Genomic DNA, 25,252 nt, shown 5'->3' on the forward strand with positions numbered 1-25,252 from the left:
AACAATATGATTCATGTGTTCTCTAGGATATAAAGGTATTACTTTTAAGTGTTTGAAATGAAAAAAATTGCATTTTAAATTGATTTGTTTTATTCCTGCCTATATCTATTTGTCAAGTAATTAGTATAGCTAATAATTCTCCATATTCAGAAAAGAACTCTGAAGATTGAGATATTTTCTTTGGGTGTACTTCTCCTGAAAAAGTAATTCCGTATTTTAGTTGGGGTTGTTCATTTCATAAGTAAAATAATAATATGAATTTTTCACTGTATATTAAATAATTTTCAAAGACATTTACATAATTATTAAAAATCATTTTATGAAATAATTAATGCTATTTTTCTACTCAGTTATATCAGTAGATAGAGGCTCTTAATAAATAGAGAGATTGGCAATATATATGCAATCTCTTTAGCTTTATTTATTTATTATAATTGCAAGACTGTTTTGCCTGCAAGCATATGTGTGCACCAAATCAGATTACTTTGTACTTGAAATAATGGATAGTTGTGAGCCATTGTGAAGATTGGGAAATTGAACCCAAGTCTTCTCAAAATAATAGGGTTCAAACATAGACATTTTGATTACAAAATGTGTACATGCATAACTACAATATCACATATTATCTTAATCTACACACACTGAATATCATAGTCCACTAACATACAATTTGACTCCAAATCCACATGGATGCAGTAATGGAGAATAGAGCTATTAGTAAATTCCCTGCCTGCTTAATTTCCCTGCAAACAATGTCATACAAAAATTAAAGTTATATGACATATATAGGAAGTAACAGTAATACTATTAGCACTTATTTTGTGCTAAATAATATATGACTAATAAAAAATTAAGAATTATGGAAATGCAAAGAGAGTAATTTAGAAGTATCACAAATATAAGAATTAATTGATGAATGATAACCTCTCCTTAGTCATGTATATTTATATAATACAAATTGTAGAAATCATAAAGTATAATGACATTAAACCAATATAGTTGCACCAAAATTTGACATGCAGAGTCCAATAAACTATGACTAATCTCCAAATGTTTTTAAAACCCTCAGTGAAGTAGCTTTTCTATACTAGCAACAAAAATACTGAAGAAGTGACTAAAACAAGTCTATTCAAAATTACAAGAATTTTTTTCTAAAAAAAATTGAAAAAAATTCTTGCCCAAGGAATTACAAGACATCAATGGTGAAAAATTGAAAACACTGAAAAGAAGTAATTGAAAACACTAAAAGATGAAAAGACCACTAACACTCATGAATTAGAATATTCAACATTGAGGGAAATTATTATTTTACCAAAAGCAATCTGCAGATTCAATATAGCTTCCACCAACCATTCAGTGACATATTTCACAGAAGTTACAAAATAAAACTTTCAAAATCTTTTGGAAACACAAAAGTCTTTAGAGGGTCACAGTCATCCTAAGGATGAAGTTAATAATAGAGATAGCTTCATACTTGGTGACACTGAAGAGTTATAATACTAATGCAACACACCACTGGGACAAAGACAGACAGACAGACCAGTGGGTCACAATAAGATAGACAGATACACAACTACACAATCACCTGATCTTTGGCAGAGGTGTCAAACAATACAGGGGGGAAAAGAATGCCTTCTAATTTATTTTTTGCTCAATTTTTTATTCATTTTACATATCAACCTCAGATCCCCTTCTCATCCCTCCTCTTGTTCCCCCAACACATTCCTCCCCGACCCACTGCCCATCCCCTCCTCCAAAAGGATAAGTCCCCCCATGGCAGGACAGTAAAGCCTGGCACACTGAGTTGAAGAATACCATTTTATAAAGTAGTGCTGAGGGAACACCATCCGTATACAGAAGAATGAAACAGGATCATTAATTTTTGACCCTTCTAATTTGTATGTCAAGAAAGTGACTTGAAACCCAGAATTGTTAGGGCAAACAGGAAAAATTCTTGACAAAGAGCCAAGGGTTAAGGACTTTCTGAAAGGTCTTCTTTGATTCAAGGAGAAAGACCAACAACTGACAAATGGGATATGGTAGATTTAAAAGGCTCTGTATCACAAAGAAAAAGTTATACAACAAAGAGACAGACAACTATATATATATAAAACTACCAACAAATACCTAACAGAGAATTAATTATTAGCATGCACAAGGAACTTAAGAAACCTAAATAAAACGTAAACACCACAATTAAAAACTAAGCCAATGAACTGAACAGAATTTTTGGCAGAAGAAATAAAATGCCTAATTAATATTACAAATGCATTCCAATTGTAGTTCCCACAGAATTGAGGGACATTCTGCAGGATTCTTGGTGATGAACCTTCTAGGAAAACAGGAATACAACACAGAGCTATGAAGGTAGAATAGAAATAATGGAACAGGAAGGGTTAACTGGGGTAGCGATTGGAAGTTTGACTAAAGGCAGAAGGATGGGCATGTGAAGAACTAACACTAAAGACTTGAAAATGTCATCTAGAAACCTTGTGGAAACTTCCTAAATTAGTTACATGTAAATATATGAGGAGTTCAAGTGCAGTCTCCTGATACATGTCTATCAAATAAAAGAAAAAACTAGTTCCAGATAAGGATTATCTTTTTTTCCTGTTTTTTTTTTTTTTAGTTGTTGTTGATGTTTGAGTTGTTTAGTAGATTTTTATAAGGCTCCCAGAAATGTTATTGATTGTTTCTGTAGATCTTGTTTACTCAAAAGAACTTGACTACATGATCCTATTACTAAAATACACCACATACTTGAATTATAAAACACTGGAAAATCAAGCTGACATTGATCTGGAACCTCATTTCCACTGGCCAAATTTCATAGTGCTGGAAGGTTCTATGTACACCACAGAGGAGAAGAGTAATCTCATAGGCTTCAGTTATTGAGGTGCCATCAGTTTCAATAACACCATAGTCAAGGAAACCAGTCCCTAGCATATGGCCCTTGGGAGACACTTCCTCTCCAAGAGACATCTTTTGGCATGCTAAATGTACTTCTATATTATCATAAAGAAAACTTGCAGATTGATAATAACACAGTTACTCTTCTATCTACGTAAATTCAAATTTGGGCATCTAAAAATAAATATGATTAAAACCTAATCTAAAACTGTTTTCTGAGCCTCCTTTGTGATGATATATGCTGTGCCCTAATAAAATTTGCCTGAAGATCAGAGAACAGAACAAGCCACTAGATTAAAAACAGATGCCAGGCAGTGGTAGCTCACACCTTTAATCCTAGCACTTGGGAGGCAGAGATCCATCTGGATCTCTGTGAGTTCAAAGCCACCAGTATTAGACTCAGTCTAAGAAAGAAACAGAGTGAGAAAGCACTTTAATCCCAGTACTTGAGATCTCATGCCTTTGCTTGGGAAGCACACACACCTTTAATCCCAGGAAGTGATGGCTGGGCAGAGAAAGTAATATAAGGCTTGAGGAGACAGGAACTAGAGGCTTTTCAGGTTGAGGAGTCCTCGAGGTAAAATGTGGCAGTGGCTTGTTCTTTTGTCTCTCTGATCCTTCAGCAATCACCCTAATATCTAGCTCTGTTTTTTGTTTGTTTGTTTGTTTTAATTATGAGACCATTTAAAATTCAAGCAACATTCCCCAATTATAGATTTGCATCTTAGTTTAACTTTGCAGTGATTTGCCTCATGTGTCCTAGGTTGTCTTCCAACTCAACATGTGGCCAAAGATGGCACTCAACTTCTCAATACCATGCATGGAGTTCTCAAATGCTTGGTTTACAGGCATATATCCTCATATTCCCTAGACAATACCAATGATTTTCTTGCCATTTTTTCTGATTCTATATCTACGTATTTTATGTTTTCTGCTCCTAGAACTCAGAATTATATTTTGAAACCACATATTAAATGCATTCTCTTCCTTAAAGACTATGCAAAGATTTCTGCTTTACATTTCTTTCAGCAGCAATTTAATTCAATATTGATCATAATTATACAGCTGCACAATGGTACAATTTGAATTTTTCATCTTCATATTTTGTAATTATATTCAGTAATATGATTTTAAAAATAATAAGTTAAATGATCCTAAAAGCATTTTGAATTTTTAAATCACATACTGTTCAATGTCATATTTATTTAACAATAGGAGCAGGTTAACTTTATGTGAGTATTCATATCAATTTAAGAAAAGCATCTGTTTTGAAAAGTGGTAGAAAAATATAAAACTATTCAAAACGATGATATTTTCCCCCTCTGGAATCACATATAAAAACTTAATGGAACCTGAGTGGTTGAGTCCTTTTTGAATTAATGATCATTCAGAGTACAATGTTTCACAGAACATTTTATCATTTGCCATATGTTATGTAATTATATAAATGTTAGTGTACGCTGTGAATATGCTGCAGATTAGCAGCATTTCCTGTTTCTGGAAAGAAAATGAGAAATTAATTTGGGAAATGTCAAGTTCAGTTCATGTCAAGATGTTTTTTGTGTCATGATCCATCATGAAAGATTAAACAGATATGTTCTACTAAATAGATCAATTTGGGGCAGCAGCTGTGCCTTGCATTCTTTCATTTGGCAGATTCATTCCACTTGACTTCAGAGAAATTGCTAAGATGATGTTTTCATAGGATGACTATGTTTTTATTCCCTTTGCCAAACTGAGTTGAGGAATGAAAAGAGAATTATGTGGTTTCCCTTTAAAATAATACCTATAGAATTTTATTCATCTGCCAATAATTATAGACTGAATTTGAATTAATGTGTAAACATTTAATATTTATTTTAATGTAGAGTAGAATATTTATATCTAATAAATAATTCTGTATAAATTTCTGTTTTTAAATGATCTTATATTTTTAAGTTCACAAATGAACATTGGACGTACCCTATGACATCTTAAACTACTCACATTGACAAATGAAGTAAAGGAGTTTATTATGATTCCCAGTCAATGGTCACTTTAAAAGTTTTGATCTGTTTTTGTTTATTTGTTTGTTAAATGAAAATCCAGTTTTTTTTTTTTATAATTTTACATTTTCACTCAGCTATGGATTTGTGACAGTCTATCATTATAATATTATTTTTGATGGTAAGGTCATCTTTAATGGTTTTGACATAACAAATTTTTGATTAGTAAATAAATATCTTAAAACTACAGGTATGACTTGAAATATTTGAAAAATTCTGAATACTTTTTTGTGTTTTTTTATTATTTGCATAAATTTTTATAATAACAGCTCATCATAATGGTTCTTAACAACTCCATTGTAACTATTGATTACATGCTAAGGGAAGATTATCTCAACATCAGCACCTACAACATGTCTTACACTAATTATTTTCATAGGTTATTAGCTGTGGTGCTTCTCATGAAACCTATTGTCTCTAAAATAGACATTGAAATATGGATGACTTTAATTAAGGGAGTAGTACTAGATCCTGATACAAGTGTATCTATTAAATATCTTGTTCTTTATACCCATAAGGAAATGTGACCCTAATGGGAAGAATCCCATCATCTTCAAATATTCTGAGAAAATATGCTACTCATCATTATAAGGAACACAATTAATTTTATCTTCCTCTGAAATATAGCATGACCTATAATTCATTAACCTTGTGAACATTGTATTATTTCTAATTTATTATTAGAAGGCTATAATGAACACATTTTGTCAAATGTATCTTTTATATAAAAGTTAAAGGATTGTTATTGTATCTTTGGGGATTTCCACATATTTACCTAAAATGTTTTTCCACAAATCATTTCAAAAATCATCAGGACACAATAATTCTTTCAGAGGATTAGCATATATTTTAAAGATAAAGTGATTTACTTTGTCTCTTTAGAGAAATCAACTGACTCTCTAATGTAATACAAAAGTTACAGAATTTCCAAAAAAATTATAAGTAAATGTTCTAAGTAGATGAACAATATATCTACTTATAATATACACATACACACATATTTAAAACTGTAGTTTAAGTGCCTGAAATATCTGTCATTGTTCAATATATTGCCTCTATTTTGAATTATACAACCAATACATAATCATACAAATCTTTCCATTAAATTCAAATATACAAGTGGCAAGGGGCCATGTTTTTGACTCTCTGTAAAACACTGAAAAGATGTCTGATGAATTCATGAGCATGAAATTCTCTGAGTACTGAGATTTTCATAGGAAAAAGTTATTTAAAAGAGGCAAATGTGGTATTATGCAAAAAAAAAAGAAGCATCTTGGTTTCTTATTCTTCCTTCTCTTAACAAAGCAAAGGCACTACTTTCAAAATGTTTGCAATTACTAATATCTCACAGTGAATTAAAAAATTACACCCAGAGCTCAAAACATATTTCTGAAGTTCTGATATTGGCAATCATCCAGTACTAAGAAACAAAACTACAGTAGATTGGGCCAATCCTTATGATTCATTACTTACAGGATCTGGCCCAAGGTCAGAAAATCCCTCTATATTCTCCCATGGACTGTTGGCAGATTTTTCTTTAGTCCATCAGCTCACAAATAATGCCAAAGAGACTTATTGTTAATTATTAAAGTTCACCAAATAGCTTTATCTTGTTAATAACTAGTCCTTGCAACTTAAATTAACCTGTTTTTATCAATCCACTTTTTGCCTCATGACATTATCACTTTTAATCTATACTGCTTATGCTGTTCCCTGTCAGTCTGACTGGAGAGTCCCAACTTCCTCCCAGTGTCCTGTGTGCCTAAAAAAATCTTTCCTAGTTATTGACCATTCAGCTTTTTATTAAACCAATCAGAATGACACGTGTTCACCTTATACAAAAAGATTATTCCACAATAACGGATAAGTGAAGTAAAACATCAAAAGGTTGGCATTATTCATCACTGCACTTTAAATAATTTGTTTTAACTCTTGTATTATACTAAACTTCCTAAATCATTAAATGTTCGTTTGGAACCTCCAGCTCGCCCCTGAATTATCTGAAAGCCCCATTCCCGTTTCACTGTTTCATCTCATCCACTCAGAGAATCTCTGAACAAAGGGAAGGCCCCAACAAGCCCAGTTCCACATTATTGGTGACTATGGCAGTTTCCTCCCTGAAGCTGGCACCCACCCAAGTCCCCACCTAAATGGTTCAGACTTTTACTTGGTCACAAACCCAGCTTGTGGCGGACACATCATCTCCCCTTGCCTACAACCTATATAATCTCCCCTGCTTTAGTTCAGGTAAGAGGTTTCTTTAGCTTCGATTCTGGGACTGGAGAACCCACCAAGGAGGAGTTACTTTGCTCAAATAAACTTGTTGTTATACTTTTTCAATTTGGCCTGACCCAGTAATTAGGCAGAGAAACCTATTTTCGGGGTTGGGGTGCAGAATACCTATTATTAACAGTGTGTGAAATGGCATCCATGGTATAGAATACCAACTTTTGCATGGATTAGCTTAAACACATAATGAACAATTATAAAAAATACTCAAACAAAATGAAATTAACTGTTCTTTTAGACCAGAATCTGGAAAGATGAAGCTTAGATAGAGATAAATGTGTGAAAGAATACTGGGAAGGTCATCTAAAATGCACCTTCTACTGTGTAGGAAAGAGAATAATTCAGCATAGTGAAGAGTGGAACCATGACTTCCTCATGTCATAGACAACATTATCTTATGTTGTGCTTGGAACTCTCTCTAAGGAATAGAGGTACGAACTTTAGCATGAACCATAGAGTAAAATGAAAGAACTCCAATCCACACTGCTAACTTTATACCTGCTCTGAAGATGGCAGATGATATTTGTCACCTGGCTCCTTAAACACCATCAAATACTTCACATTTTGGCAAGCCTATCTCTATGTTTGAAGATAGACTGTGATGCAGTAACTCATTGCAATAAAACTTAGTAATTAAAAAAAAAAAAGATGACATTCGTTCATAGTTGCAGGGCTAGAAATCTTAAATCAAAGCATGGGCAGTAGCAAGACCCCGCTTAAGAATCGCTGGGGAAATAGTTCCCTTTGTTTCCTCCAGCTTATGATGGCTTCATCCATTTATTGTTGTGTAGAAGCTCAGTTGTAGTCCTGGGTCTGCTTTCCCATGGCATATTCTTTGAGTGTTTGTGTGACAGCATATCTACCAAAGTGGCTAAAATGTTACATGTCACAACTATGTATCACTATCACCTTGTCAGTGTAATTCTGTTGGACCTTTTCATTTTTTCCCCTCAAAATTGGAAAGATAAATTTTTCCCAGTATGTACTTCTTTCCAAAAACTATTGTTAACTGCTTCTGTCAGCAAGATGATTCTGTCCCTTGGCATTTATAGAATGACTGTGAAGCAGCAGTAGCTCAAAGTTCATTGTCTCACCACTCACTTCTTTAAAAATGTGTTGTCCTAAAAACATAGAACACAAACCTTTGAAAACTAAGTTTTGGGAGCATGGACTACATGTTCTACAATGAAGTCATATTGTTATGGAAAGCTGGATACTGTATACATGACATCAATCATTAAATTCACTGTTTTAAAACATGTATATGGAATGATTTCTTTCCTTGCTCTTTAAGGTATACAAATGAAAATGAAAGCTTTTGTGAGAAAGAGGCCATTTTTATCCACATCTAGATGGCAAGCTAGATCAAGTATGAAGCAAACTAATCCTATCATCTCTCTATTCACTAGTCATAAGTCATTTCTCCATGTGACTGTCTGTGCCAGCTGAGAGAGAACAAACAGAAAGCATAGATAGATTGCAGGGGATTCTGGGCAGGCTCTTTCAGAAGTCATCAACTTCCACAAGCCACTTGTGCTCCGATATACTGTTCTGGGTATTTCAAAATGCCTGGACTGAATCCTCTTCATTTGTAGCATTTCTATCGGCTGTGCTTGTAAAAAACTATGATGATCAGGGTAGAAATACTTGAAAAACAATGTACCTGGGTACTAAAGCAGTACATTTCCCTCTTTCTTAGTTAGGAAATCATACAGTGTATAATAATCAAACCCTCTCCTGGGTATGTTATTAATGATAACATAAACTTTGTGTAGTTGTGTAATGAATAATAAAGTCCTTCATATCTGTATCTCAAAAATCATGGCCTCTGTCAGTATCAGATACCAAATAGAAACAAGTTCATGCATGAGTGACAGAGTAGTGTAAATTCAGAACCCCTGTCACTTGCTCATATATTTTACAATTGCACTATTTGTTTAATTTTACTTAATATTAAATATACTATTTCCACCATACCCTAGACTGATTTTTGTTTGTTTGTTTGTTTGTATGTTTGTTTGAGACTGGGTTTCTGTATAGTTTTGGTGCCTGTCCTGGAGCTCCATCCTTAGACCTGGCTGGGCTCGAACTCAGAACTTAGAGATCTGCCTGGCTCTGCTGCCCCTAGTACTGAAACTAAAGGCATGCACCACCACCACTCAGCCTTAGGCTGCTTTTGAGTTTAGCTAGCCATTTTTCTTTGTATTCTGCATCACTCATGTTCTTATAGATACCTGGCAGTATGATTACTGCATTTCTCATAATTAAGTGCTCTTTCTAGATGGGGACCTAGATACACACCAGGTGGTGTTAATCAAATAGAACTTAGTTTGGACTTTTTGCAAAGCATAATAGGCTATGAATATACACTTTATGTGAGAGCATTTTTACATGCAAAAGGACCATCCATTATTTACCAGGTTTATAATTTGGTTCATGAAAGGCAAGATTTAGGAATTTAAAGCTTGACTGTTTAGGTAGCATCCCTGGAGTTGTGTAACAGTCATCTTTGTTTTACATATAGTATCCTACTATGAGTGAGTACATACCATGTTTGTCTTACTGAGTCTGGGTTACCTCACTCAGGATGATTTTTTCTAGATCCATCCATTTGCCTGCAAACCGCATGCTGTAATTGTTTTTCTCTGCTGAGTAGTACTCCATTGTGTATATGTACCATATTTTCTTTATCCATTCTTCAGTTGAAGGGCATCTAGGCTGATTCCAGGTTCTGGCTATTACAAACAATGCTGATATGAACATAGCTGAGCAAATGCCCTTGTGGTATGATTGAGCATTCCTTAGGTAGATGCCTAAGAGTGGTATAGCTGGGTGGTTGGGGAGATGGATTCCCAATTTTCTAAGGAAACAGCATATTGATTTCCAAAATGGCTGTATAAGCTTGCATTCCCACCAGCAGTAGAGGAGAGTTCCCCTTGCTCCACATCCTCTCCAGCATAAGCTGTCTTCTGTGTTTTTGATCTTAGCCATTCTAACAAGTGTAAGGTGGTATCTCAGAGTCGTTTTGATTTGCATTTCCCAGATTATTAGGGATGTTGAGCAATTCCTTAGATGTCTTTCAGCCAATTGAGCTTCCTCTGGTGAGAATTCTCTAATTAGTTCTATAGCCCATTTCTTAATTGGACTGTTGGGCATTTTAATGTCTAATTTCTTGAGTTCCCTAGGAAAGACACAAGGATCACCCAATGACAGTGAAATGGATGAGATCTACATGAACAACCTGGACTAGAGTGGAAGTAATGAGGGGCTAGGTTCAAGGGAAAGAGAGCTTAGGAGAGCAGGAGATCCCAGCTGGATCAAGAACAGAAAGGGAGAACAAGGAATAACAGACCATGATAATGAAGACCACATGAGAACAAGAAGAAGCAAAGTGCTAGAGAGGTCCCCAGAAATCCACAATGATACATCCTCTGTAGACTTCTGGCAATGGTGGAGATAAAGCCTGATCTGACCTAGGCTTGTAGAGAGCTGTGTGCAGCCGCACCTTAAAGATTGCGCTGGCTTCCGCCCTCCGCCCTCCTGATGGCGAGTGCTCGAAGTGGTAAACAAATCCTTAATTGGCTAAGGCTGAGAATCTGGCTTGCTTACGCGCACCTGTACCTATTGGTAGTGCCCACGTGGCATATCAGTGTTGGCTACCCAGTGATTACTTAAGGCTGTGAGTGGGTTTCCCTGGGGTCAGAAGTCAGAATATTGTTCAAGGTTCCTGAGTAAACTGCAGAAAGAAGAGCCTGGTGTTACGTCTTCCTTGCTGGTCGAGGTGGTCGTGGCATAGGCTAGTGATCAGATGGCCAAACACCCTAATGATCATGCTGTAACTCTCATCCAATAACTGATGGAAGTGGATGCAGAGATCCTCAGCCAGGCCCCAGGTGGAGCTCCAAGTGTCCAATTGTCGAGAAAGAGGAGGGACTGTAAGAGCGTGAATTATTGAGACCAAGATTGGAAAAGCACAGGGACAAATAGCCAAACTAATGGAAACACATAAATTATGAACCAAAAGCTGTGGAGCCCCCAGCTGGATCAGGCCCTCTGGATAAGTGAGACAATTGAATAGCTTGATCTATTTGGGAGGCATCCAGGCTGTGGGACCTGGACCTATCCTTAGTGCATGAGCTGGCTGTTTGGAACCTTGGGCTTACACAGGGACACTTTGCTCAGCCTGGAAGGAGGAGACTGGACCTGCCTGTACTGAATTCACCAGGTTGAAATGAATCCCCAGGGGAGTCTTTGGCCCTGGAGGAGATGGGAATGCAGGGGAAGGGCTGGGGAAGGTTGGGGGGGGGGGAGTGGGGAAGACAGGGGAACCCGTGGATGATTTGTAAAATTCAAAAACAAATATAATAAATAAAAAAAGGAGAAAAAAATTTAAAAAAATCTGGAGTGTTTAGTACTATGCTAATCAGCATTCTGTACAACTGAAGGTTATTCATATAAAATTCCTACAAATTCACATAAAAATTCATCCAATTGTGGAATCAATGAATCTTAACTGAACAGTTTTGGTAGAGATTGTCCAGGGATTCTCTGAATATGAATGATAAACTTCTTGAAATATTATAAATAATATAACAAATATATTCTGCTTCTCATGTACATTATGGTCAGACTGTTGAATCCTTGAAAAGCATTAACAAAAAAGGGATATTATAGACTGAGTAGTTTGTATTTATGTATGTGTAAGTAATATAATAAAAATAGAGGCCATGAATTGAAAGAGAACAAGGAAAGACTAAGAAGGAAGAAAGGGGAAATATGCTAATTATATTATAACCTCAAAACTCTTTGAATAATTTAAATAAATAAAATACAACTTCACTTTAAGGACAAGCCAAGTTTTATACCCGAGTATCTGTTTCCCTCACATGAAACAGGATGTTGCTGGTCAGTGGTGTCACATGCCTTTAATCCCAGCCCTCAGAAGGCCAAGCCAGAGTTTGAGGCCAGCCTGGGCTACCAAGTGAGTTCCAGGAAAGGTGCAAAGCTACACAGAGAAAACCTGTCTCGAAAACAAAACAAAAAAGAAAAGAAACAGGAAATTGAGGAATTGAGGAACATGATATACAGTATACTTTTCTTTTAATTTAATATTTTAATGGTATACCAGAAGAAGATGCCAAGCCTATGAGAAATTTTCCTATATCTCATTAAAGAAAAAAATGAATATTATCTATTTCTTATAATGTCTGATACTGAAAGAACAGGAATCAATAAAGTTTTAAATGTGGTTCGAAAGTTGGGAAGAAGAACTGAAAAGAAAAAAAGAGAAAAGCAAATAAATGCAGGATCGCTTTAATCCAGCAAAAGATAAAAAACAAACAAACAAACAAACGAAAAAGCTATCATAAGGCATTGCTGACTGAGCAGGAAGTATTCTGACCTATTGTGGATAATTTACTCCCTAGCAAAAAGATCTATATGTGGGAGAAAAAAATGTAATAGTTGCTGTACATATATTCTATAAGAGTAAGTCAAAACTACCTTCAACTTACAAAAAGGATATGTTTCCATGAAAAACTGAAAATAGCATGTGTCAAATGTATTTTATCACACTTTCTAATTATTGTGCCCATACTAGCTGCAATTTTTCTTCAGTTAAGTTTTGTAATAAAATTTGAATATTTATTTTATATTGAATTGTGCTTTCTAGTTTTATAACACATTTGCGTTATTTTGGTGACATCTGAAAACAGACTATTTTTAAAGGCTAGCTTTTCTCTCCTGAACTAATTTCCTTCTCTGCCTCAATATACAGTCATCTTAAATTTTTTTATGCTTACATGTAAAACCATTCAAAAACTCCTTCTGTATGTGCATATTTATTTCCAACTAAATAAATGATCTTCATTTAACAATTTTATGTCTAGTAACACTAAATCTCATACTTCCCACAGTGTCTTGTTTTTCTCTTGGGAAATAGTCTCATTGTGTGGCATTGGCTGGCCTGAAACTCACTACCAGGAATGCCTTGAACTCACACATAGGACTGACTCTACTTCTAGATCTCAGTGACAAAAGGATCATCACTTCTATTACCATCTTTTAAAAAATGTATTCTCACAGTGGTGATCTGGAAAATCCAGAAAGTTGGTAAAGTTGCTGAAAGTCTGTTCAGTTGTGTGTTATTACCTGAAACCAGAATTCTTCAAATACATTGTAAGCATGTATTGTGTTATAATTTGTGGAAAAAATAACTGCATTCCCCTTGTTTTACTTCTATAGTGATTTTATAACTAATTATATTTCCATTTTTTGCTAGCCAGGTTTCCTGTGTAGAACATTTTGATCAAAGCACAAATATCAAGAAAAACATTTAGATGATCCTCATTTATCAAGATAGAAAAATATTTGAATAGATAATACAAGTAAAAGAACAACACATAAGTGAACTGGCTGAAAAAGGAGAAAGCAGTGCAGACACAGGATGAAGAAAGAAAAATGCTGACTCTCTGAATCTTATCTTGCAAGCATCAAGATGCTTCCCTCTGGGAAAATATTGAGAGAAATAAAATGCACATAATAGATTCACACATTATTCAACTTTAAAACATTGTAAGGTATAAAAATGCCGTACAAAAGAAACTTTGATTCCTTCCCAAGAATCATGAGAAAAGATTTTTTTGCATTTGCTTAGGATATGAAGAGGAGATGACAAATTACATGTTTTAAAAAGCAATTTTTATGTGCTGTCATTTGAGCAAAAAAAAATCAGAAATGTCAAATAAAAATGAACAATATTAAATATGAGGATGTGAAAAATATCTACTTGTTTTTCATTAATTAGCATGTATTTTTTGCTGTTGAAGGATCTGCCTTATGTGAAACAAGAAAACTGTGTTTTAGTTAAAAATGATATACAAATATTCTATATGAGCCTTCTTCAGTACTTCAAACAAAACTCAACAAGTTACAGGAAGAAGCAGAAACAATCAATTGAATCACTTACTTAACTTTTATTGATTAACAATTAATGATACTGTGTTCTAAATGATATTTTGTGATGTTGTATGAGTTTGACCACAATTTACAATCAGATTTCAAGAACTAAACACAAGGAGACAGAAATAGGTTCAAGAAAGAACATGATTTTCACTCAACAAAAGTATCTATGCATCCAGAGAAACTGAAAAATGGAAACTGACTTCTGTGTAATGGTAGGGGAGCAGGAAAGTATTTCTCAAACAATGGCAAATCAATTTTTACTCCTTCCTCCTTCCAGCTTGATGAGATTCTTTGATTGGTAGAACTATTACATGCAAACTACAGTGTTGTTATGATGAGAGAATGGCTGAAATATTTAAGGACAATATTGATTTTAATAATAAATTATTTATATTAATTACAAGATTTCAAAGACTTGTCTCTGTCTCTCTTTCTTAGAAGTCAGGATGTTCTTCTATTCAAGCAGTTAAATAATAGGAGGGCAAAGTAATGCCAGAATATTTCAACATAGTTGGTACAGTCAAGCTGGCACTTGAAATTAACCACTAGATATGTTGCATTATTGAGTATATCAAACAATTGACTTCATGATGGAAGGAGCCCCAGACCTTAGAGTTTGCAAAAGGCACCTGCTGTTGGGTGTCTTATAGGAACCCTGGGTTATCTACTTTTCCATATATGTCCTGTTTTGATACTTGTCCTAGTGTTCTCCCATTGTCACTGCATGCAGTATCTTCTGGGAACAGAAGCCACCATCTTAGAAAGCCTGCTTTCACTCAGGGGATTATAATAATAAGCTAATAATCTATGTCCTTTCAAATGGCCATCAATAGCCATCTTTATGGGCAGTGAGGGCAATTAGTATTTAAAACTTTTCAAATACTAATTTAATTTAGGGTTTTATATATTTATTTTATCAATGGCATATATTAAGCTTTTTCAACTTTAGAGTGTAAATTAACATAGAATTTTGACCTGTTAATGGTTGTAGCCAATGATTCTAGCTTTGATGTTTAATCAAGGAATTTTCATTGTTATCTCAGCTGTATGTCAAAATTTCTACAGATCATAATAGATTCCCTACATCCTCCCATTTATCAATTCTTATATTTACAGTTCTTTCCTTGTGTCTAAGTCTTCTTTTGTGTTGCATTAATGGGAGCAATAGAAAAAGGAACTTCAGCTTTATAGATCAGATTCTTTTGGAACTATAGTAATTTGCTTTATTCAACTACAAACTTAAGATTGTGTACCTAAACTAGATGCTGCTACATCTATGGTCAATTTGGACATTTCAGAATATTAATAGTGTATTCATGTCTTTCATTTTTAAGGAACAGAAGAACTGATTGAAGGAGGACAGTAACATATCAGATATAGCAAAACAAATTCCAATCATTGAACATAGGTCGTGCATTTGCCTGGCTTCCAATTAATGAAATTCAGCAGCATTGTGAAATAGTATTTTATTATTTCACAAACAAATTTTCTATTTGAATGAGTTTAAATTCGCTGAGGGAGGGATCCATTCAAAAGCAACACAGCAAATCTTTAAGGGCAGTGTGGAAAACAGAAAAATAACAAAAGTCCTAGAGATACAAGGAAATGAATTTTGTGGACAACATATATAAAGTCAGCTAGTGGACTTATTTCTTTCTCTGATCCTTGATTACGACTTTATTCCTGCTAATAGTTGAAGGCAGCCTTTTGGGATCCTAAAATAAGTTATGGCTAACCCTTCTCTGTACTTCTTACCCATTGTGAGAAAGTGTGTCATGTTTTAAGCCACCATGATTATGTTACTTGTCACTCAGCTATTGTGAGCAAATGTTTAAACTCTATATAGTAAATTCTGTTGACTGGCTCACTGTCATGTTCCTTATTTCACACAAAGCTGAAATTTTCTGGAAGATCAGGCTTCTCACACTTCCATATAATTCAGATTTTGCATAATATACAGGTTCTGCCATGTTGTTATCTATGGAACAAATTTCCGAGACAGATGTGGATATGTGGAATGGAGGCCATGTTTCCCCTGCTGTGATGTCAGAATGACATAGGCTGCACTGTGATGCATTCTCAGATTTTATTAACAGGCTTTGTGAATGTCAAGGTTAGATGAACAGCTTTCTTGTACAGACTGGAAGCCTAAAATTTTGGCAAGGCTGCAAGATTATTAAGTTTTGAAATATTGGATTAAAGTACTGTTTCCTTTAAGAATGCTTACTTTGATGTTGTGGGAGAAGTAGTGATTACTCATGCGGCTCTTCCAGTAAACATAAGCCTCTTAACTCCTGGAATTAAATAATTTTCTTCTTCAAGTAGTTTGAGTGATTCATATCAACAGGTTAGAGAAATTGTGCCCGGCCACTCCTGACTAATCACAATAAATTTAAAAATTCATTTTGCTATCTGTATGTCAGCATTGCATATATGTGCATATATGTGTGTGTGTCAAGAATAGAGATGAATATGGACATGAATATTCCATTTATTTAAGAACTATAAGTAATAAAACAAGATACTCAAAATACTCTAAATAATCATTTAAATACCCAGTATCTTTGATGCATGAGAACACAGTAATTATTGTTAATTGAATTGTGTTGAATACTTTTCCATTAGTGTTCACCAATGATAATGATAATACTTGTTCTCTAGTTGAAAAAAATATGCAGGGTAATTGATTATATAAATCAAGATATACTTTTCTGCCTTTTTAAAAATTTAATTTAACTCTTAGTCAGTCGGTGGTGGTGCATGCCTTTAACCCCAGCACTCAGGAGGCAGAGCCAGGCAGATCTCTGTGAGTTCAAGGCCAGCTTGGTCAACAGAGTGAGATCCAGGACAGATCCAAAGCGATACAGAGAAACCCAGTCTCAATACATACATACATACATACATACATACATACATACATACATAAATTAATTTAATTTAACTTTTAGATTATAATATAGTTACAAAATTTATTTCTTCACTTTCTTCCCTCCAAACACTTCCATATACCCCTATACTCACTCTCTTTCAAAAAAGCATTTTTCTCACTAATTATTTTCATGTACATAAATGTAAATACATATAAATTCCTAAAATAACCTGCTCAGTCCAAATAATGAACAAATCTAAGAGCTAGTTCTTTGAGATGATAAACAATTTTAACAAAACCTTGGGCAAACTGTAAAGGAAAATTCTACTCTGAGATACCATCTTACACCTGTCAGAATGGCTAAGATAAAAAACACTGAAGATGGCTAATGTTGGAGAGGATGTGGAGCAAAGGGAACACTCCTCCACTACTGGTGGGAATGCAAGCTTGTACTTTGAAAATCAAAATGGTGGTTTCTCAAATAATTGAGAATCAATCTACCTCCAGATCCAGTGATACCACTCTTGGGCATATACCCAAAGGATGCTCAATAATACCACAAGGACACTTGCTCAACTGTGTTCATAACCACATTATTCATAATAGCCAGGACCTGGAAAAAAATCTAGAAGCACCTCAACCAAAATATGGATGAAGAAAATATTGTTCATATGGATACACAATGGAGTATTACTAGCTATAAAAACAATGACATCATGAAATTTGCAGGCAAATGGATAGAACTAGAAAATATCATCCTGATTGTGGAAACCCAGACTCTGAAAGACAAATGTGGTATGTACTCACTCATAAATGGATACTAGATGTAAAGTAATGGATAACCAGACTACAACCCACAGCTCCAGAGAAGCTAGCTAACAAGAAAGACTCTAAGAGGGACATACTGGATCACCCTGGGAAGGTGAAATAGAATATATCTCTGGAGTAAACTGGGGGCAAGTGGGGGCAATTGAGGGGGATAGGGAAGGAGAATATAAGGGAATAGGATTGTCAAGCTGGGGGAGGGACAGAGTGGGAGAGCAATGAAAGAGATATCTTGATAGAGGGAGACATTATGGGATTTGGGAGAAATCTGATGCTAGGGAAATTCCCAGGAATACAAAATGACTCTGAGAACCACCTTACACCTGTCAGAATGGCTGAGATAAAAAACACAGAAAACAGCTTATGCTGGAGAGGATGTGGAGCAAGGGGAACTCTCCTCCATTGGTGGTGGGAATGCAAGCTTGTACAGACACTTTGGAAATCAATATGGCACTTCCTTAGAAAATTGTGAATCCATCTCCCCCAAGACCCAGCTGTAGCACTCTTGGGCATATACCCAAGGAATGCTCCATCATACCACAAGGGCATTTGCTCAGCTATGTTGATATCAGCATTGTTTGTAATAGCCAGAACCTGGAAACAACCTAGATGCCCTTCAACTGAAGAATGGATAAAGAAAATATGGTACATATACAAAAATAATATTGTTTCCCATTTTTTAACAAGGAAAAAATGCTCTCTCTCTCTTTTTAACAAATTCCTCCCTTTAAGAATTCCAAGATGTCTCAACAAATCTGTTGATGGTGATAGTGAACTGTAAGGATGTTACATCTGGCGCCGAAGTTCGTGGTATGAATTCATGAAAAAGTTGCTTGCCTGTGTCCTTGTGAGCCCCAGCTCAAGCCCGAGTTACACTCGGCTGACTGTGGTGGCACATGCTGGTAGGATTTACTGAAGAAAGCAGTGGCAGGAGGATCCCGAGTTGAGGCCACCCTAGGAGAAGCTTAGGCAGGTCACAAACAGTGTCAGTGGGACCATGGAGGCAGTGGCTACTGCTCCGAGTTGCTGGCTGCTTCTCATCGTGTTGGTGACTTCAATGATTCTGCTACCTGGAACAAAGAATTTACTGCTGCTTGTTCAGAGAAGAATTCCTAGGACCAGCGTGTTACAAGAAAGCATCGGCAAAAGTCAGTTTGGAAAAGGTGGGCAAGAGAATTGGTGGGGAGAAATTGCTGTGAAGATTTTCTCTTCTAGGGAAGAACGTTCATGGTCCCGAGAGACAGACATTTATCAAGACTGTGATTGCTCCAAACCACAGAGGAGGCAAAAAAAAAAAAAATCTAAAAAGAACCATTAAACATGCCTAACAGCAACTTTGAAATCTTCAAAAGAACGATGGGACCCAACAAAGATGAATTCACATGGACTATGGTAAAGCCATTCAAAAGATTGACCTTGGACTACGAACTGCTCAGGACAATTTAGAGATGACTAGTTGAGATGATCCAGCCTGACAGACTACTCAAATAAGACTTGAAACAAGCCTTGCACTTTCTCATTATGCAGCGACTGGACAAATGATACAAGACTTGACAATTAACCCAAAAATTTTCTTTTCAGGATCCCCTAAAGATGGAAGTAATTTTAAGAAGATGACGCCCACATCCCCAAAAGGTGGGTTGGGAGGTTTTCGATCGTTTAATGAGTTTTGGATATTGTCATTGTTTATGATGGTTGGTTATAAGTTGTTAATTGTTAATGGTCAGGAAAAGAGCTGAACATGGAGATTAGATTCAGAGTTTTTGTTTAAAAAGAAAAAAAGGATAAAGGAGACTATAGATATGAGGTAGATCACTGAATCTACCCTGAGAAAAAAGATAAAGAAATAATAGGATAAATGGGTAGATCATTGAATCTACACTAAAAAGAAAAAAGGAAAAATATAAAAATGACAAAAGGTAGATTATTGGAACTTTCATGAAGAGAAAAAAGAGAGAATATGGATATGATCAGATGAAAAGGTCAATTATTGACCTACATTTAAAAAGGAACTACTTGTTTTAAATAGGATAAGTAATGAAAATTTGTTTTGCCTGAGTTTATCAAATGATACTGGACTGGACATTGTTACTATATATAATGGAGTTTTTTATCTGAATTTGTCAAATGTTAATGGACTAGACATCATTAATGTAATTCTTGACTGTATATATTGTATATACTGATTGGATAGTTTTTCTTGTGTTAGTTATAAACTTTTTTAAATTTTAGACAAAAACAGGGGAAATGAGGTGGGTATTGTGTTCCCTGAAATATTGTGTGTTCCCCGAAATAAACATATCTGGGGGCAGAGAACAGACAGCCACTAGAACAAAGCCAAAATTGGTGGCTAGAAAATGGGAAGAGTAAGCCATAACAGAAGTTGGGCAGTGGTGGTGCACGCCTTTAATCCCAGCACTTGGGAGGCAGAGCTAGCTGGATCTCTGAGTTCAAGGCCACTTTTGAAACAGCTAAATGTGGTGACAGATGCCTTTAATCCCAGAAACCCAACCTTTAATCCCAGGGAGTGGGGGCAGAAAGAGAAAGGCATATAAGGCGTGAGGACCAGGAACTAAAGGAGAAAAAGCATGTAGTTAGCTAAGCATCTGGTTGATTAAGCGTTCAGGCTTTGGAGCAACACAGTTCAGCTGAGATTCATGTGGAGGACTCAGAAGCTTCCAGCCTGAGGAAACAGGATCACCTGAGGAACTAGCAAGGTGAGATAGCCATGGCTTGTTCTGCTTCTCTGATCTTCCAACATTCACCCCAAATAACTGGCCTCAGGTTTGTTTTTATTAACAAGTACTTTTAAGTTTCCTGCTACATAAGGATGTCTGTCTATTCCTGCATAGTAGGTCTGTTCAGAGAACTCAGGCAGTGCACAGCCTGGCTGAAGACAGACACCATTTATTGTGCATAATTGTGAGCTGAGAGGATGTGGCAGTTGTCCAAGAAGATGTTGAGGTGGCTACCTTAGTGTGGCAGCAGCCTGAGGAGTGGGGACAGGAATAGGCCACAACCCACAGGAAAATGGAGTCAAAGAGCTAGCAATCTGAAAGGTGGACACAGGAATGTGCAAAAGCAACACATGTGATGCACAGGAAGTAAGAGAACAGGTCTTCCCGAAGGTAGATGTGGCCTATGGTGAGGGGCTAAAACCAGTGGCTTTGGAGCCCAGGTGCCTGAGGAGTTTGGGGCTTTTGGAGACTGTTGTAGAGAGGCTGCAACAGGAAAACATCAGACTAGGTGAGAGGAAGGAACAGAAAATCCAGCTGGTTGCACAGTGACTCCAGCAGATGTGGCTCCCATGTGCAGCTCTGGCAGCTACCAGAAGCTGCAAAGCCACAGGCAAGTGAATGACTATCTTGTGAATTTTTTTCCCAAAAAATTGGATGCCAGGTGAAGTGTTAATCTAGTTCATCATTATCAATAAAATATCAGAAGTCAGATATTGGGGTAAGAACCAGAAAGATAAGAGAAGCAGGGAGCTGCCACCAGTCACCTCCCACCTCTACCAATCCTCTTTCCAAAAGAGCCGAGATCCTCTTTCTGCCCCTTTCTCCTCTCTTTCTACTGTGTGTTAAACCTCTATGATTATTTTAGGTTTAGCTAGTGGCTAGTTCTCATCTCTGACTCCAAGCAAGCTTTATTTGTCAGAATACAATCAAAATATCACATAACAGTCTTCTTTTATTATTTAACTTTTGTATTCAAAAAATTACAAAACTAAATGTTTTTTTTTTTGTGGAAATCATCATCAATTTGTCTGAATTTATCCTGTAAAACCTGTATGTGAATGAATATTTTACCAACCTATAGGTCTATGCATCATGGCTTGCTTGCTACCCAAGGAAGATAGAAGAAAGTGTTGGATCAATTCAGACTGATGCTATAAATACTTATAAGACCCCATTGGGTGTTGGAAAATAAACCAGGGCAATCTGGAAGTACAGCCAGTGCTTTTAACTGGTAATCCATCTCTCCAGCCTGAAGAATTTACCTTAAAATAAGTGACTATTAAATCTGGAAAACTATCTGTTACCACAGCAAAAAATAATATTCATTTTTTGACACTGTAATACAACTACATTTTCCCTTCTATTTCCTCCCTTTTAAACTTCCTATGTATCTTTCCCTGCTTTTATTTAAATTTATGTCCTCTTTTTCATTATTATTGCAAGAATATGTGTACATTGGTAACTACCTTAGTTAAATATAATGTTCATTCTAGGAATTGGTTCTATAAGAATTTATTCAACAGTGAATTACTGTGTCTTATTAATTGTCTCTAGTAGTTAATGTATTTATCCTAAACTAAAATTTATTACTATAAATATGGGTAGAGTTTTTTATTCTTTAGAGTATGTTTGTTGATTTGTGAAATCACTAAAATTTATTAAGTTGCAGGTGAGGTGGATCAACAGAAGGCACTTTTCTTGTAACTGAGATAGCCACTAACAAAGGAAATGTTGAGGGCCTGAATCAACCCATGAAGTTGATTCAGTGATTCCAGTACATACCACGGTGTATACATTTCCCCTGACCAAATCATACCATCCCATGTACAAACAAATAATAACAAGAAGCTAAAAGTAAGCTAAAAATTCCCATTTGTTTATGCATTTCAACTTTATCCCTAAGACATGCAGAACTAAGAAATACAAAGCATTAAAATGAGTGTCATAAAGATGATGAAATTGCCTTATAATCTATAAAAACTATATGAGGTCTGCAATTATAATCTTAAAACTAGGAAGTTTCAGTGTTAAATTTCAGGTATTTGTAAAACAAACAAACAAAATGTTCCCCTATTTTCTAGAATATATTAATAAGAACAATGTTTAGTAACAAGGAACTTTCATAACTTAATAGTAGCTGAATAAATAAACCAGATGTCAGAGCAAAGATTGAAACTGTAGATTCTTCAATCTGCCTTAGCAGTATCTTCCAGAAAAAAAAATCTCTCATTTATCCAATGCTATCTATTATAAATAAGGCAGACATTAACACACTTAAGTGAAAAAGTGTATAATATTCAAAGATTTTTTTTCTGTCATTTGAAAACTCATATTATAAAATTATTTTATACTTCTGTTTTTCATAGAAACTTGCCAAATGTTTGGGCTAAATATATGGAATCCATTAATAGTCACATCATTTCATGAACACTTACATGGATGCTTTTATTATTTTTTGTTTGTTTTATTCAGAGGTGGGTTCTTAGGAAAGTGTGAAGTTTGTTCTATAACATCTTGTAGTTTACATCTATCTTACATAATTATTTTAGTTTAATAAGATCTGCTTTCTGAAAATTTGACATGATGGAAATTATCACCAATTCAGAACAGATGATAAAAACAGATTAACTTAGTAATTATTCATTGCTGACATATTTCACAAAGACAACAATTTCCCACTGAGAAAGAGACAAAGAACATTATAACTAAGTTAATTTTAACTCACATATAATGTAAAAGGTATCAAAATCTTAAACTAAGACCTTAGGTAATTAATAAGTGAATGTATAGGTGACATATTTATATTAATATTTTGTGTTTATATTTATGAGAAAATTAAGGCTGTGATGTTTCCAGACTCATTAAAATCAAATTCTGAAGTGGGGCTGGAGTGATGGCTAATCAGTGAGGAACACTGGCTACTTTGCTAAAGAGCCTGGATCAGATTTGTAACATCCCATAAGGTAGCTCACAGTCTCATGAACTCCAGTTCTGGAGATACAATTCCCTCTTTTGGCCACTGAAGGCACCAGGTACACAAATGGTAGATATGTGTAAGCAAAACTCTCAAACACAAAATATAAGCTAAAAATTCAAATTATATTACCAAATGCTGACCACACAATGTATGTTTTCGATGTATGACAATGTCTGTGACTACAGTTTATCCTTATCCCTGAGCTACTGTTTATAGTTACAATGGGTATAATAGAGAGAATTGGAGTGTTTAATATAATTCTATGGAAATTTTACATTAGACTTTGTTGCTCTTCATAAAGTTGAAGCAAATAAAAATAGCCTTAACATCACATTGAAAATTTAGAAACTTGTTGCTTAAAATACTGCCTTTGTTTCAAGCAAAAGGGATTTACTTAACCAGAAATCATTTAATGTACATATAAAATAACAAGTAGTATGGTTTTTATTTATTTTTTTAGTTTATCTCTTGATTGATTAAGACATGTGATTTCTCTGCGGCAGTCCTGGCTAACCAGGAACTCATGATGTAAATCAGAGAGGCCTTGAACTTATAGAGATCCATTTGCCCCTTGCTTCAAATTGCTAACTTTCAAGAAATTTGACATCATGCCTGGCACCATTTTTATTTTTTATGTGTATGTGTGTTAGGGCTTTATGTACATATGTGAACCACAGACATTAAGTTCTGTCTGAAGACCACAGAGTGCAGTGGATCCCCCGAGACAAAAGTTACTGAGGGTTCTGATCATCCAGGCAGGTGCTGAGCACTGAACCATGGTTCTCTGCAAGAGTGCAAGTACTTATAACCAAGAGCCATCTCTCTAGCCTCAAGTGTTGGACATCATCCATTGTGTAACACTGGTATAAAGCGCTGTAGATGAACACATGGAAGCACACAAACACATACTTACACAGTAACCTTACTATCTATGATTTACTGATAGACAAGTATTATCAAGTAAACCAAGTATATTTCCTTGTCTGGTTGTCACAATTTATTTTGATTAGGAAATTAAGTAAATGATTTTAGAAATTTTAAAATAGATATTCTTATATTTTGGCTTTCACCTGTTTCAGTAGAGAACTATATTAATAAACTTCTTTCACAAAACAGTTTCTACTTCAGCAATACAACTAAAAGGATCTTTGGGGGCGGGGACGGGAGGGGGGAGTACAGGGGAACCCATGGCTGATATGTAAAATTAAAATACAAATATAATAAAAATAATAATAATTTAAAAAAAGAATTCACCAGTGCCAAAGCCTACCAAAAATATTTAAAAAAGACAAAAAAAGGATCTCATTTATTTCTTTTGTTTGAAAATTATACTTGGTTACTTTGCACATATAACATTAGTAAAGAAATTGTAATATTTATTTGGCTTGTTTTTTCTAAAACCTATGCAGTGCCACATGGATTCTGCATTATACAAAATGCATAAAATGAATAAATAGTATATTACATTGTTTCCCTCTGAAGCAATGGATTTTTCATATGAATATGTCCCATGTTCTAAATACAGTATGAATTATCTGTAAAGGAGAGTGTCAACATGATTTTATGTGTTCTAGTAAAGGCAGATCTAGAAATGGACTTTTGAATTACACAATCATTTTTCCAAGTGATTGAATAC

Source organism: Onychomys torridus, chromosome 10, assembly GCF_903995425.1.
Source record: "Onychomys torridus chromosome 10, mOncTor1.1, whole genome shotgun sequence".
Lineage (NCBI taxonomy): Eukaryota > Metazoa > Chordata > Mammalia > Rodentia > Cricetidae > Onychomys > Onychomys torridus.